Raw genomic sequence first — 15600 nt, 5'->3', positions numbered from 1 at the left:
TCTGACATGGGAGTGGGGAAATTTCTGCTTTCCAGCCCTGAGGAGTGGCGAGGTGACGTGGGGAGCGGACCTAGGGTGAGACGGTGGGTTTCAGACACTTGACCCCACTGCTTGATACTGATGTGGCTTCTGAAAGTTTCCAGCGCTGTGTAGTCTTATCTGCGAATATCTGGTGATGATCACGGTTGCTGGAAGGGAGAATCCCTGTGAGCCATTCCTGGGGTCATAGGTGGCCTGAGTCACTCCCTTCCTGGCCCCGCCCTGGGAAGGCTCTTGCAGTGATAATGGGGAGGTCAGCGCTACCCCTTGCATCTGCTTGGCTTCTCACAGGTGACGAGTGACGCTAAGACTAGAGGTAACCAGGGGGAGATGGTGTGGCTGCTCGCTGGGGGGCCCCTCCTGGGTAGGGGGAGCTGCCTCCAGCCCTGCATCAGGTTGTCAGGTGCCTGGTGACCATTGCTGCGGAAGGAGTTGGGGCCACCTTGGCTGTCGGTGCCCTGGCTTGCGCTGCTTCCTGGGCCTGAGATGAATGACTTCCACCCAGGGGCCCCTCCCTGCCCCTCCTTATCAATTTCCAGACCCAGGGCTTTGCAGGGGTGCAGGGGGGCTGTGAAGCACCTGGAGGCTGAGAAGGAGGCCAGGAGGCTGATGGAAGGTAGGCAGGGCCGGGCCAAGCCAGCCCTGGGGGTAGCCCCATTGGCCACTGACAGGGTCAAAGATCAGGACGAGAATTCTGCTTTTGCTGGTATCCCCACAGCCAGCCCAGGGTTGGAGCTCATTTTCTGCTCTTCTGGGAGCACTTCCTCCCTGGGGGCGCCCATCACCCCACACCCGGAGGAAGGGCTGGCGTGAGTGCTGTCAGGGTCCCAGTGCAGGGGAGAGCGCCGTCCTGGTAGAGGTGGAGGGCCGGGCAGGGCTGAGAGCTGTCTGTGTCTCGGTTTCCTCCTGTCTGAAATGAAGGGCCAGGTGCTTGGAGGCTCTGAGGATTTACCGGGTTGACATGTGTGCAGCTCTGAGAGGCGTGCCTGGTATCTGGCCCGGGATTCCCACCGTTTGCCATGCTGCCCAGCGCCCACCTGGGCGGCTGCAGGTATGCCCGGCCCCCGTATCTGTGCCTGGACTGGGCCCTCAGCAGGTGCCCCCAGGCCTGCCTGAGTCCCTTGCTGTGTCCAGCATGCAGTGACTCAGATGTCCCCAGCAGGGACCTGACTGGTGGCACCGAGTGTAGAGCCCCGAGGGAAGCTGTGGCAGTGGGGGTGGCAGCGTCCTGAATCTGTGACTGCAGTGCTGGGGGCATAAGGAAGGACCTTCATGGGAAGTGGTTCCCACGCTGCCCAGGAGCATCTGTCTAGACCACGTCCTTCTCTGTGGTCACAGGGAAAGCAGAAGTGCCTGGGTGAGGCCTGGCCCACAGCCAGCTTTGCAGACAAGGGAAGCACCCATTCCCAGAACCGGAGGACCAAGCCACTTTTGTCTGAGGCCAGCCCACTAGGCGCACGCTGCCACCCCAGGGGGCAGCAGCCCACCCCGAGGGACCCAACGGACCCACCCGCCGGACCCCCCACAGGTGAGTTCCTGCTCCATGTCCCGTGACATGAGGATAGCAGGAGTCAGGTGGACCTCCTTGGACGCAGTGGTCATCAGGGACCCGCTGGATGAGGAGGGCCTGACCCTGTGTCTCTCGTGGGACTACATGCTCACGAGGAGGCCCGGCACCTCACCCAGGCCTCGGGTTGGTCTTAGCAGGGGGCGCCCAAGGAGGAGTGGTTGTTCCTGGGGCAGACGGCCCAGCCAGACGGACGTGCTCCAGGTCCAGTTCGGCAGGAAGCGAGGCCTCCGAGCTCTGGCATCCTCAACAGAACGGGGATGTTTGATGTGTGCACACACCCCTCCTTTCTATCAGCTGAGTAAGTCCGATGGTCAGAAAAGAGATTAGTGCGGCACAAGTATTCACATTTACTCAGCCTTTAAAACCATGTGCCTCTTACCAAAAAGGGTCCTGAAATGTTAGAAAACCAAGTCCTTTCCTCCGGTTCGCGCTGTTCTAGCACCACATTTGGGGTCCCCTCTATTCCATCCCTACATCCCATCCCCGTGTCCTTTGTTGCCGGACAAGGGTGCCCAGCATGCGCCCGGTGGCGAATGTGTGCAGCGCTCAGAGGCCTTTCCCTGGCCGGGCACCTGGTGTAACTGCGGCCGATGCCGAGGAAGGCACCTTGCCCCGGTGCCCAGTCACTCTGGGCCGAGATACTGTCCTCCACAGGGACAGGTTGGCACGACCCAAGTAGGCGGGTGGAGCTGGTGGCTCGTGTATGTGGTTTAAGAATGTTCAGAATGCCGTGTAGATTTTGCAGTTAGTTTTGGTTCCCATGAATGGGGAGGATAGACCTCCTGGCTAGAGACCCCTCTCTCTGCCTCTGTTCCCGCTTCATTCCTAACCCGCTCCCTAGCAGTGGTCCCAGAGCGGGGGTGCCTCCTGGGGGCGGCGGGAGACAGAGCGAGGCTGGGTGACCGCTGCTCAGCTGGAGTTTTCCGCCTGGAAGATGACAGTGTGATGGTGATGTTCCAGCTGCCACTCTTCCGTGTCCCACACGTTCTGAATCATCTGGAAGGTGACACAGGGCTCAGAAAGGGAACGCCCTGTCCGCTGTGGAATTCCATCTGCTGAAAGGACAGGGCCTTTGCGGGCCCTGGGGCCGTGAGGCTGGGCTCCAGGCAGGTTGCTGGTTAATAGGACCCGGGTCCGGCCAGCAGTGGCTTGTGAAACGTGGGTGGTCTCTTCTGTGTGTGGCAACTTCAGAGTGAATTCCTGGACTGTGGGGTGTGTGTGGTTACTTCAGATGCCTCACTGTGACTTGGGCTTTGCTTCGCACGGGGAATTCTAGCAGAGGTGACTCCCAGGTGCCTTCCTGCCATCTGGAGGGATACAGGCATTTGAAATTTCCAGTATTGCCGTCTCGCCGGACTATGTACCCTTCTGACCTTCCTGGCGGCTTCCACAGCACGTTGGGGTCAGACAGACAGAGACCCCTCGGTCCACCGTTGACTAGGTGTGGGCTGGTGTGGTTTGACCATGGTACAGAGGCAGCAGAGTCTCAAAGTAACAGGCTTTGCTGCAAGATGCTCAGCCGAGTCCAGGGCTGAGTTGGCGTCCCTGAAGTCCCCTTGAAGGGATGTGGAAGCTGGCGAATCAGACTCAAAGGTTTGTGCGAGTGGTATGTGCACAGTAGAGAACAGTTGGAAGTCTAAAATCAATACAGAGGTGAAATTGGGCCCAAGACGATGGGACACGGCTGTTCCTTTGTGTCCTGCCAGGGTGAGGCGACCTGGGCCTTCACGGCACTTTTGCCGGAGCGTGTGGATTCCGGGTTTTCCGGTTTTTAATGGGTTTTGCCAAGCTGGGAGGGAAAGCCACGTCCGGGGAGGGAGGCAGGATTGAAAGGAGAGAGGGCCTCGTGTTGGCTCCGGCCTTTGCCGACTCGAGCTGGATGATGGCCTGTGGTCGAGCTGGCCTGACTCTGTACTTCTGCTGTGTATTTTTAAGGAATCACTAGATATGAAGGCAAAGAGAGTGGCATTTTGTGGTTTGGACTTAAAAAAGAAATCCCCACTTGGGTCTGGGGAGGCTCCCAGGCCTGTCCCTCCCACCTTGGTGGAGAGGAGAGACCTTCTTGTCCTTCTGCAGCCGGGCTGGGTCTGGGGGCCCTGTGCAGGGCAAGAGGAGTCTGCCCCCCTGGTGCAGCCACACCTGCGTCCCGGAGGACACTCGGAGGGGGCCGTGAGCCCCTGGGGGTGCAGGCGGCCCTGAGTGCCGTCCTCCACCAGCCCCAGATTCCAGATGGTTCTTTCTGGGCAGATTCTGTGACGTCTTCACCAAATGGTGAAGAGAAGAAACCACTGTTTCTGACGTGCCAGCCGTGCGGCAGGGACGCCCCTCGTCTCTGCCCTGAGTTCCTGGAGAAGGAGGGGTGGGAGCTGCCGGCTCGAACTGGAGACAGGAGGCTTCCCCAGAGAGCGGCTTCTGTCCTGCTCACTGTGACGTGCCCGCCCCACCCCCGTGCCACGGACTGGCCTGAGCTGTCAGGTGCTGACAAGGCCTCCGGGTAATGCGAGACCCTGGAGGGAGGGAGGCCCAGCTCTGATCTTGGCTCCAGGCCAGTTGTTGCATTTTCTGAGTCTCTTGCTCTGCAGCAGCAGCACATGAAACCCACCTCCTCAGGGCTCTGCAGGACCAGGAGGTTGCCGGGGAGTGGAAGTTACTGCTGCTCCCAGAGGCAGCAGGGGTCCGCACAGCTGCTGCCCCGTTCTCGGTGCCAAGTCTCTTGGCCCACACCGAGGGCTCCTTCAGGTGCCCAGTGTTTATGGTCAGGCATGTGCCCACCCCAGAGTGTTGCACACGAGGGACATGAGTGACCTCCTGTCTCATGATACCGTACGTGCCCTGGGCCACTCACAGTGCAAGGGGTGAGTACAGCAAAGCGTGGTAGAAACCTCCGTCATGAGTGATGCTGCTGGAGTCCGGCAGGAGGGCCTGCTTTGCTCTTGTGAACAGGCACTTTCTCACCTTTACCTTTGGTGGGATGTTCATCATTCTTCTTGCTTATAACTTTTCACGGGGCCCAGTAAGCGAAGCTCGGTCAGGTCCAGGCATCCATTCTGAGGGCAGTTTTCAGGTGGCCCTGGCCCGTGAGCCAAGCAAGTGGTAGTGACGACCAGGATTTCGGGGGGTGGGTATGATGGAGATGTACCCAGCAGGGCACAGCCGGGGAGTGTGGATCAGGAAGGCAGGGTCACCCTGGGAAAGGCAGGCAGTGTGGTGGCACTTCTCCTCGTTCTTAGCCCCTAAAATCACACGGCCTCTGGGTGCACAGGGGGCTCCAACCAGGACGTCTGTAGGTGAGTCTGGACCGTGTGCTCTCAAAAGCCCTGTAGGAGGGTGGACAGCAGGGGTGGAAGGGGGTGCGGCCTGAGGGGGAGTCCTGGGGTGGTGCTGACACACAGTTTGGGAGCACAGGGCAGAGGTCGCTCTGGGGCAACCCAGTCAGGCTCTCAAAGAAAGGGCTCGATCGAGTTTGGAGTCAGATGGACTCAGAGTTCAGACCTTTTCAGGTTCATGGAGCAGGGGTGGTAGTAAAAGCGGACGTCGTGGCCGTGCGTTTTAGAAAGAAAAGCTTTAAATCTAGGCAAGATCACAGTTAGAGCTACCACGGGGATTGGTGTTGGCTTGAAAACACCTGCATCTCCCCGACAATTGTTTCTGCTAGGATGTGGCTGAGTGTGGCTGTGAGGTTCCGGTGGACCTTCCCCACCACTGGGGAGTGTCCCCACTGTACCACAACAGCGCAGTGTCGCTTGTGTTGCTGTGTTAACATTGATTCAGTGTGCACTCCTTTAGTATGTATGTGTGCTTTACAAGTCCTCATTCATGCCGCTTCCTCCTCAGAGAGTAACTGAGGAGGTGGAGGGGCTGAGAGTGTAGCTGGGGAGGAGGTGGAGGGGCTGGGGGAGTAGCTGGGGAGGAGGTGGAGGGGCTGGAGGAGTAGCTGGGGAGGAGGTGGAGGGGCTGGGGGAGTAGCTGGGGAGGAGGTGGAGGGGCTGGGGGAGTAGCTGGGGAGGAGGTGGAGGGGCTGGGGGAGTAGCTGGGGAGGAGGTGGAGGGGCTGGGGGAGTAGCTGGGGAGGAGGTGGAGGGGCTGGGGGAGTAGCTGGGGAGGAGGTGGAGGGGCTGGGGGAGTAGCTGGGGGAGAGCAGGTAGTGACCTGTTGTAGGTCATACAGCTGAGAAGTGGCAGCGCCAGACCTGATCCTGGGCAGGCTGGCCTCAGAGTCCGCACTTGGCCACACGCTCTGGCCACCACAGTTTGCTGCCTTCCCCATAGGGGAGAATAAACATGGACTGAATTAAGGCATCTAATTTGCTTGAAAGAAATATAAAAAAATGTTTTAGATGTTGACTGTGTAATATCATAGAAAATATGCCTTTTCAAAATACCTCAACTCATGGAAAACTGAGAAATGAGTCAAATGAATATTTTATGAAAGTTACGTGCAATATTTCCCAGCAGAAGGAAGCAAACCGATGAGCATGATGAAGTAAGTGTGTCCTGGCCCCCAAGCCTTATGATGACCCTCTCACGGTGTCTTCTCTGTGCCACCCGTCCTCAGCAACTAGGGTCTGCATTCTAGAAAGAAGGGCTTCTAGCTCAAGTTTTGCTGGTTGTTAAAATCAGTCTTTAAAATTGAATTTTAAGTGGGAAATTGACAACGATCTGAACATCCAACATTATCATATTTAACTATACAACATTGCATAGTCACAAGTTGGTGCTGGGGAACCCTGGATCATGTGGGATGGGGCCACATGCAGAGACTCATAGGGCACAGTTCATGCTGGGGCCCTTACTTCCTCTCCCCGCTCCCCGACTCAGCAGCCTACAGGCTGCAGGTCCTTTCTTCTCTCTTGAGTTCCTGGTCTCTGTTCCTCTTGCTGCATGGCTGTGAGCCTGCTTCTCCCACTTTGGGGTCTGCGGCACTCACTCACCTGCACCAAAGTGCTTTCCTCTGTGTCTGAGTTTTCTTAGGATATATAGGTCCAACAAAATGTCGGAACCGCTGGAAATGGTGTAAAGTCTGTTTGCTGTTCTTGAAAACTTCCATTTTGATGAAATGCGTGTAGTAAATTTGAAAAAGGGAATCATGTTTTAATAGTTATAATAACCTGTTTTTTGAAATTGCCAGAAATGTTTTCTTCTCTGACCTTTTATTTTCTAAGTTTTTTACATTTAATATATTTTACTTTTAATATCAGATTTAAAGTATTTTAATTAGGAAAGCACATGCTTAAGATAAGAATTCAAATAATACTAAAGGATACACATACTAAAAAATGAAATACACCCCTACTCCAGACCAAAGCCACTCTCTAGTCGCCCACTACCAGCAGATCCTTGATTAAGTGCTGATCTAATCAAATAGTTTTGAGTAAATTATGTGCGCGTACAAATGGTTACATACCCTGTGTCTACACAAATGAGAACATATTATAACACTGTGGGGAACCTTAATTTTTACTGAACCAAGTATCTTGGACATCCTTTCATCTCAGTGACCACTTTATTTTTTTAACAGCTGTGTAGTATTCCATCCTATAGATGTGCCACAGCTCATACACAAATCAGCTTACGCATATGCAGTGTATATACATGTGTGTATACACACAAACACACACATACATATATGTGCCCACATGCACATGAACTGATGGACTTCTAGGTGTTTCCAGAGTTTTCCTAGCAGCAGCCTCATACTGTACTTGGGCATCTTGTACACGTCAGGGTGTGTCCAGCTGAATTCCTGGTGGAGAACTGCTGGGTCAGAGGGTCTGGACATGGCATTTTTGCAGGTGTCACCCAGTAGCCCCCAGAGAAGTTGCCCCAGTACATGTGAATGCTGCCTCCAGCCCCTCATCACCATACATTTTAGCCAGCCTGTCTCGTTGCTGCCCTTCTCAGAGGTGGGAAATGGTGTCTTGCACTAATATGCAAACCCACCCCAGACAGGGCATGTGGGTGGAGTGCTGATTGAATCTCCCCATTTCACGCTGCCCAGACACCTCCAGCGTGGGCTTCTGGGCTGAAGTGAGGAAGTTCAGCAGATGAGGCTCGAGGCCCCTTCTCCATCCACAACTACAGAAGCAGGGACCCTGCTCCCAGGAGATTGTGGATGTGACCCCAGGCAGACCCAGGCTCTGAGCTCTGAATTCCCTGTGAGAGGAGGAGGCTGGTAGAGCCTTGGTCATGGGGAATGGGGAATGTGCTTATGCATGGCGAACCCTGATATTTATGTCTCTCAAGGTAGACAATTAACAAGTTAGGTATAACTGGCTCCGCTTCACAGGTAGGAAGAGTCATAGTTGATAGTTATGCAGTGCTGGGAAGCTGCCAAGCACTGTTTTAAGCTCTTCACATAAGTTACTCATGGATCTTTACAGCAACCAAATGAGGTAGGTACGATTATTATGCCCACTTTCTGGATGAGGAGGCAGAGGCACAGAAAAGCCCAGTAACTTCCCCAAGGACACACAGCTGGAAAATGGAGAAGCCAAGCCTGGAACCCAGGTCGTCCTGACCCAGCAGAGTTCCATGGCTGGCCCCATCCCACTTGTGTCTTCTCCACGCACTAAAGAGAACACTGGGTTACTGCTGAGGCAAGGGGCCTTCGGAAGGTGAGGTCACATTGGCAGAATGTAGGCAGGGTGCATGCAAGATGAAGACCCCCTTTACCTGGGCTCTGCACTTTTGGCATAAATGGTCATGAGACAGCTGCCATCGGGGCATGGGCCTTGGGGCTCCCATGCTCTCCTGCAGGATTGGGGGTGTGGTGGGAGGTAAAGGCCAAGCGTCTCCTGTGTGTACCAGAGGGAAACACTTATCTCTCTTCTGATTGATTCCATTCCTTTCTTTTGCAAATGGACTGTACATTATGTGCATTATAAGCAGGTTTGCATAGTCAGACGAGATGCATAGTCAGAATGATATGGTTAGTAGTTGCATACAGAGCATGTCTTTTGCATTCTCCAGTATGGTGATAACTAATTATAGTCTGTGGGTTTTTATGTTGGGAAAGGAGAAAAATTGCTGTGGTAAAGGGTGCAGACAGCTGGGGGCCCTCAGGGCCTCACGGTTGACTGAGCCAGAAGCAAGTATTTTGGCTCAGGAACCTGGGGGCTAGAAGCTCTTTGATGGAGGGTAGATATGGAGACTTGGCTTGAAGGCAGAAAATGAGGATGCCAGTGTCCAAGTGCATTGTGTGAGGTGACTAAGACACAACACACACGGGTACCCTAGCCTGCTGTCACTTGTTGCTCAAAACCATGAAATTAGGGTGCATATGATACACGCCTTGTCCAACCACAGAACAAGCAGCTCTGGGCTTTTATTTATTAAAGTGACAAAGAATTATTGAATCTCTAGAAGAGAGAAGTTTTTTGGTTTTAAAATTCTTAGTATTCACATTATTTATCTAAACCTCTTATTTATGGGTGACTCACTTTCTTTTTGACTTAAGAGTTCTCAACAGTCCCCAGTGGCTGCTGGGCCCCGCCTGCCCATGTGCTAGGAAAGCCCCGTGTAAACGGGTAAATGTCATAGTTTATTGAGTTTGCCCACCGCCTGTCCATCGGTTGTGTCAGCTGCTCTCCCAGAAGAGCATTTAAACAGAAGACAGTTTCTGGGTCTTGCGTGGATATAACTTTTTCTAGGACACTTACCTGCTTGGTCATCTGAAGATATTTTTGCTTATAAAATGGCCATCAGAAGTACATCAAGTGAGGCCGGGTGAATCCTAACCATTTCTTCTACCTGTCACTTTGAGGTCTCATCTGCTGACTTGAGTTGTTGGGCACTGAGGGGCCCAGAGTGGCCCTGGAAACTGTGTGCTTGGGTGGACATGTAAGAGTGGGGTACAGCCTGGTGTCTAGGCTGCAGGCATGTTGGTCCCACTCCCCGGGGTGTGGGGGCACTGTGTGGGAGAGATGGGGCATCAACTGCGTTTCCAAGGAGCATCTCCTACTTCTCAGCTGTCTTCAGAAAAATGGCAATAATTGTATAAACCCTTGAAGCAAAAGAAAAAAATAATTCCAACCACAAAAAAATGCTAGAGCTTGATTCTGAGGTTTAAAAAATATGTTGGATCATTTGCAGTCTTGGAGGCGACAGCATCCATTTAACCAGCCTCTAAACCTTCATTAATCCTACACTGTGACCTCTGGTTTTGCAGTTCTGATTCTCTTTGTCTGGTAGTTTGTGATCTTCCTGGACTTGGGGATTCCTATTTTGAGGGCTCTATCCTGCACTGGGAAGGGGTAACAAATACGATATAGACTTGCTATACCACTGTGGAAATTCTTCTGTTTGGCTTAAAAACAATAATCAAAAAACAAAGAAAAGGAATTAAGTGGGTTTTTTAGGAAATCATTTTCTCGTGAATGTGTTATCTGTATCTCTTTTTCCTTCATCGCCTGGTGCCTTTGGATTTCAATGAAAATGAATTCTAAAGGTTACATAACTGAAGTCAGTAACCAGTAGATGATACTTTTTTGATTGATGGACTCTCAGCTGACAGTGACTCTGGCTTGTATTTGAATGGCTTGTTCTGCAGGGAAGTAGTGGTGGTCAGTGGTTGGGGACCAGCTCCGGCACCTGGGTGACCAACAGGTTTCACTTCCTTTGTTCCTGGCTGAGCAGTTGCACGCTCCCTACCTCCTTCTGTTTGCACAAGCGAACAAGTGCCAAGCCATCCTGGGTCAGAGAGTCAGCTGCGGGGCTCCAGAAGTGAAGGCAGGAGTTGGTTCTCAGTGCCTTTCCAGAAGTGATGTTGAGTTTACGTGGACAGTTTAACTGTTTAAATATTCTCATTTCCCATTATTTTCAGAGCCAAGATTTCTGAAGACTCCCTCCTAGAAACAATTGGGAAGTTTCGAGAGGCACAAGATACAGGTAAAATCCCTTTGTTTCTCAGTCTGTCTCGCAGATTAGCAAAGCTGACACCCTGTAGAAGAAGCCTCAGTGGGATCCAGCCGAAGGTTGGTCCCTGGTCCCTGTGCTATCTTAGGGGAAAAGATCTGGACTTGGCTGCTGCCTCCTGGGGCTGGCTTGAGGGACGCCTCTAGGGCAGTAGGGGCACTGCCTGTTTCTTTTTCTTCCCCCACTGCCTTTCTGCCCCCTTTCTGGGCCGCAGGACCCTGCTCGAGGCACTGAAATGCTCCATCTTCTCTTTGGGGGATGGGGGCAGTCATCAGTGATGTCTGGGGTAAAAAGATGGCTGTCCACGTCATCTGCCCTGAAGCTGAGTCATTTTGTGATTATTCTTAATTTTGGTCAATTAATACGTGGTCAACCATGTTATTTCCAGTTTTAGAGGAAAGAGAAATGCCAGTTTAATGTGTAAAAACAAAAGGTAAGCCCCTACATCCCCTTCATCCTTTTATCCTACTCATGTATTGTGGATTAGCTGGCGGGGTTGTCATTTCCGCTAGCTTCTCCGCACACCTGCTGCCAGCGTACTCTTTGTGTCTGCCATGCGTGGCAGTCACGAGGACTTGTTATGCCAGTTTTGGGGGGGTGGTTTTAATGAACACAGCTTCACTTCTAGGGATACTTAGCACTTTCTGTGTCTATTGGCTGGTTATATACATATGCATTTTTAATTACCTGCTCTGTTTGGCCAGGGCTCTGTAGTTTATTAGGTCTTTTCTTTCTGTCGTTTATTAGATCACTGCACTTATTAGGAATTCCAGTCCGTGGCACTTATGTTACAAGTGTTTTTTCCTAGTTTTTTTCCTCTAGATCATTTGTCTTTGGATTTTGTTTGCTGAGCACTTTATTTTAAAGAAATATTTTGGAATCTTTGGACATAAGGTAATTGAAAACAAGGGGGGTTTCCTCTGTTCAGTACTACATTGAGCTGTTAGAGAATTACAATGTAAAAGTCTAAGAGGGTGGACTCTCCCTTTTACCTTGTGGTCATAAAAAGCATGAAGTATAAGCAGGAAAAGAAGCCACTTCTCATTTTTATATAAATGCAAAAAGGGCAAAGAAATGGCAAGAATAGACTTGTGTTACTTTTACCTTGTGGTCATAAAAAGCATGCAGGAAAAGAAGCTCCTTCTCGTTTCTCTGTAAGTACAAAAGGGCAGAAAAATAAAATGGCGAGAATAGACACCAAGAAATGGGCTGGGTTGTGGAACATTACATAGCACTGCACAGGTTAATGCGCTGGATGTAATATTTGTTCACTGACTTGAGTGTAGCGTAGAGGAGACATAAATTTTTAATGTATTAATTTGTTACAAAGCATTATAAACGTTATTCACCGTTTTAAAAACAAACATTAAAAAGTGAGTTCCCTGGCCTTTCTCCCTCCCCAGAGATAATCACTGTTAACAGTTGGACGTATGTCTGTGTCCATGTGTGTCTATATGTGCGCCTGTGTGTCCATGTGTGTCTGTATCCATGTGTGTCTGTGTGTGTGCATGTGTGTGTGTGTGTGTGTATGTGGACTGGCACCTCCTCCCTGGACACACATGGGTCATCTTGGCCTGCTGTTCTGCCCTTGCCTTTCCATGTGGTCAGGGTGCTGTGTGCTTCCCGGTGGTTCTTGCCTAGCTTCTTCAGTGTGCTGCACGTGTCTGTTAACTAGCCCCCCCCGGTGGAGGCACATCCCTCCAGGTGCCCTCGTGGGCTGTCCTCGTCCACATGGCTCTGCACACTGGGCTGGTCCATAGGACAGCTGCCCAAGACTCGCTAGGAAGTAGGAGCCATTTGGAAATTCAGAATCACCCTCAGAAATCCTCCAACCCTTCACCAGCACCCCTAGCAGCAATCTTAAATTTCTCTGCCTCATGAGGGATAATTAGGTATTTTATTTTAATTTACATTTCTTTATTACTGGAATTAAGCACCCTTGGAGTTACTTTGGAAGGTAGGAGAGTTTTATAAGGTAAGGAGAAAATTAAGAATGCAAATAAATTCCAGTTAAGGCAGAACTTTTCAACAGTGTCATTTATCTAAGTTTGCTCTCTGTACAGGTCAAACTGGGGACTGAAGCACCAGTTTTGGTGGCATTTAAAATATCTCCTGGGGCTTCCCTGGTGGCGCAGTGGTTGAGAATCCACCTGCCGATGCAGGAGACACGGGTTCGTGCCCTGGTCCGGGAAGATCCCACATGCCCCGGAGCAACTAAGCCCATGAGCCATGGCCGCTGGGCCTGCGCGTCCGGATCCTGTGCTCCGCGGGAGAGGCCACAGCAGTGAGAGGCCCGCATACCGCAAAAAAAAAAAAAAAAATATCTCCTGGTGCACACGGTGTCCTCCAGCCCTTGGGAAACAAGCCTGGGGGCACATCTGGAGCTGAGCTCCCTATGACGCCAGCAGCCCCTGGACAGCAGACATTCCTCCCTGGGGGTGGGCCAACAGGAAGAATCAGGCCAGGGGAGGAACGTTATTTTATCTTCCCTGGTGCTAAGCTGTCCGGGCTCAGAGACACACGCACACGCTATGCGAGGGTGCCACACGGCCTCCAAAGAGACAGTGTGACTGTGAAGGGTAGAATGATGTCGCACAGGTGGTGTGATCCCTCCCTCCTCTGGCCTTTGTGCTTCAGGGTCCCCGCTGCCCTGCACCTGCCCTGCCTATGCCCTTCTCAGCATCATCGCTGCTGATTGATTGCTGATTAATTGGTTGGTATGTACATCTGTCACCCTGCCGACCTTTTTCTCCTTCCTGGCTTCCATCGGCACATTTGTGACACACACATGCCTGGGTTTAGGTGAGAGAACGAGGGTTAAGGTGTGCCTGGACGTCCTGACCAGCTTGTTTGCCCCTGTGGGGCGGCTGGAGGGGAAAGCCGGTGTCCTGGACGCTTTTCCATTGGGGAAGCGGGGGACATCCAGCTGGACTCAGCTCTAAGGCTGAGCCTGGCTCCTGGGATCCATTCTAAGTTCTGGGGAAAGTGAAGTTGAGATAAAAAACTGTTTGTTGTGTGTGTGACACAGAGAGCTTCTGAAACCGGTTCCTGATTCCTGAGGGGGCAAGGCCATTTGGCAAGGTGGTGACATCAGCACCACAGCCAGGGGTGGGGGAGGAGAGCACTGAGGGTGGGGAGGGGAGGGGAGTGGGGGGTAGCATAGCCTGGGGCTGGGGCTGGGGGATTGGGTAGGGAGAGGAGCTGAGGGTGGGGTGCAGCCTCGGGGGCGGGGCTGGTGACTGGGGTAGGGTAGGGGAGCCTAGGGTGGGGGACAGCCTGGGGCTGGGGACACTGGGCCCGGCACCAGCACTGGCAGGGCACGGTCTTAGGGTAGCTCTTGTGTTCTCTGTTCCTGGCTGGGAGGAAAAGGTATATTTAGCTGTGTGTCTTCCACTGTCCTGGCCACAGGGCCTAGAGGGTAAGTGGGGCTTCACCTGCCCTGTCTGGGCAAACCCCATAGACAAAAAGCGTCAACAGGCTCCCCCGGTAGTTGTCCACAGCTGTCACCTGAGCTGCCCTTTCATGGGTTTCCAGGGGATGCCAGTGGGGACACTTTGAACATTGGTTTAGCGTCCTGTTGTTGATGCCAGCATTGACGCCTTACATGGGGTAGTGAGTGGTGTCCCCTCTGTGACCCTACAGACAGCTGGTCCCAGAAAGGGAAGCCAAGGTGTGGGTAGGTGTGACAGACCCCAGACTGTACCCTCGGCCCATGGTTCCTGCCTTAAAGGACCCTAGCCTTTCATCACCGGTCACATCTAGGAATGCAGTGCTAGATGGGGATTTCTGTGCTGCCACAGAGAGCACACACACTGCATAGGCATGCACATACACACATGTACACACACACAGGCACACGTGAACAGACACAGATGCACATGCACACACCTACTCATACGCACACACCTATAGGTGTGTGCATGCGTGACTGAACACTCATATACATAGATACATGTATACAAACAACACACGTGTACACATACATACATGAATGCACACACATACAGGTCACACAGAGATGCATACGTGCACGACGCATATACTCCGATATACACTTAAAGGTGCACACAATACGTGTATATGTGCACAGGTACACAATACACATATGCGCACACACAAGCGTACGTACACAGATGTGTGTACAGTTTCATGAAATAGCCCTTACCCTATTTTCTCTTTCCCAACCACCTGACTTGATTCAGGTTCTCTCGGGTGGAAAGCTGCCGCGTGACAGGCACTGACAGGCCCCTGAGTGCCAGGTTCAGAGACCCTTCTGGGTTCCATTCTCCTGACATTTAAAGTGGGGTCGTGCACTCCTCCTGAACTAGCACAATTACGTGTAGGTAATGGGTGTGACATTGTATGACCCTGTCTTTCTAATGGGCTCCTGTCTCACTGTGACACTTTCACATGGGGGAGGCCAAATGCACACTCCTGACACTTGGCTCCCAGCAGAAGTGCCCACGAAAGCCAGAGGGTGGGCGCTTTGTCCAGTTGTTTCCATTTGAACATTTAAGGCTTCGATTCTTAACGCGACAGAGATCGTCGAGCCAGTGTTCCCGGTTCAGTGCACCGTGGCTGTGTGTCTGTGTGAGTGTGCTGTGTGCTTTGCTTAGCACTTTTAAATTATACGGAACAATGCATGCTTATTGAAAAAGGACAAACATCAAACCCTTCCAATGTCATAAAGCAAAACATCTATCCCCCACACCCCTTCCCCAGAGAGGAGTTGACTGTGTGTGGCGCGGACCCTCCTGACCTTTGGCTATTCGTGTGGATTTTTTTTGAAGACCATTTGGGGACGAGACGCAGGGTCTGATTGAGGCCATCGGGAATCTGGCGCCTGCTGATGAGGTAAAGACAGCTGAGAGCTGGATGAAGCCCATGCTGGGAAGCTTCTGCAGAAAGAACTCGTTCCCGTTCCGTCCTGGGGCCGCTGTGGGCAGGACGGGCCTGGGAATGGCTGGGAGGGAGTGACCGCCTGGCTAGTTCAACACCCGCCCTGCTCCTTAACAACACTGTCCGGGTTGGTACAGGCTCAAGGCGATTAAGGAGAATGTTTTCCCCTCTCACCTAAACC

The 15600-nt window shown here is 52.3% G+C and overlaps 1 protein-coding gene across 7 annotated transcripts in view; it reads left to right on the top strand.

The window, feature by feature from the left end:
• Window positions 1–15600, top strand: part of SEMA4D (semaphorin 4D) — a 120787-nt gene that overhangs the window by 60496 nt on the left and 44691 nt on the right. For 3 of the 7 annotated variants that reach the window (XM_067039786.1, XM_059070990.2, XM_067039783.1), the window contains exon 2: window positions 10429–10493. The exons of the other annotated variants lie outside the window; for them this stretch is intronic. The gene's annotated coding sequence lies outside the window, so the exon portion shown is untranslated. The remainder of the gene's footprint in view (window positions 1–10428; window positions 10494–15600) is intronic. 7 annotated transcript variants of the gene reach the window in all.

Source organism: Kogia breviceps, chromosome 8 (assembly GCF_026419965.1).
Source record: "Kogia breviceps isolate mKogBre1 chromosome 8, mKogBre1 haplotype 1, whole genome shotgun sequence".
NCBI classification, from domain to species: Eukaryota; Metazoa; Chordata; class Mammalia; order Artiodactyla; family Physeteridae; genus Kogia; species Kogia breviceps.
Note: the sequence above shows the minus strand (reverse complement) of the source record. Positions and strands in the feature narration are given on the sequence as shown.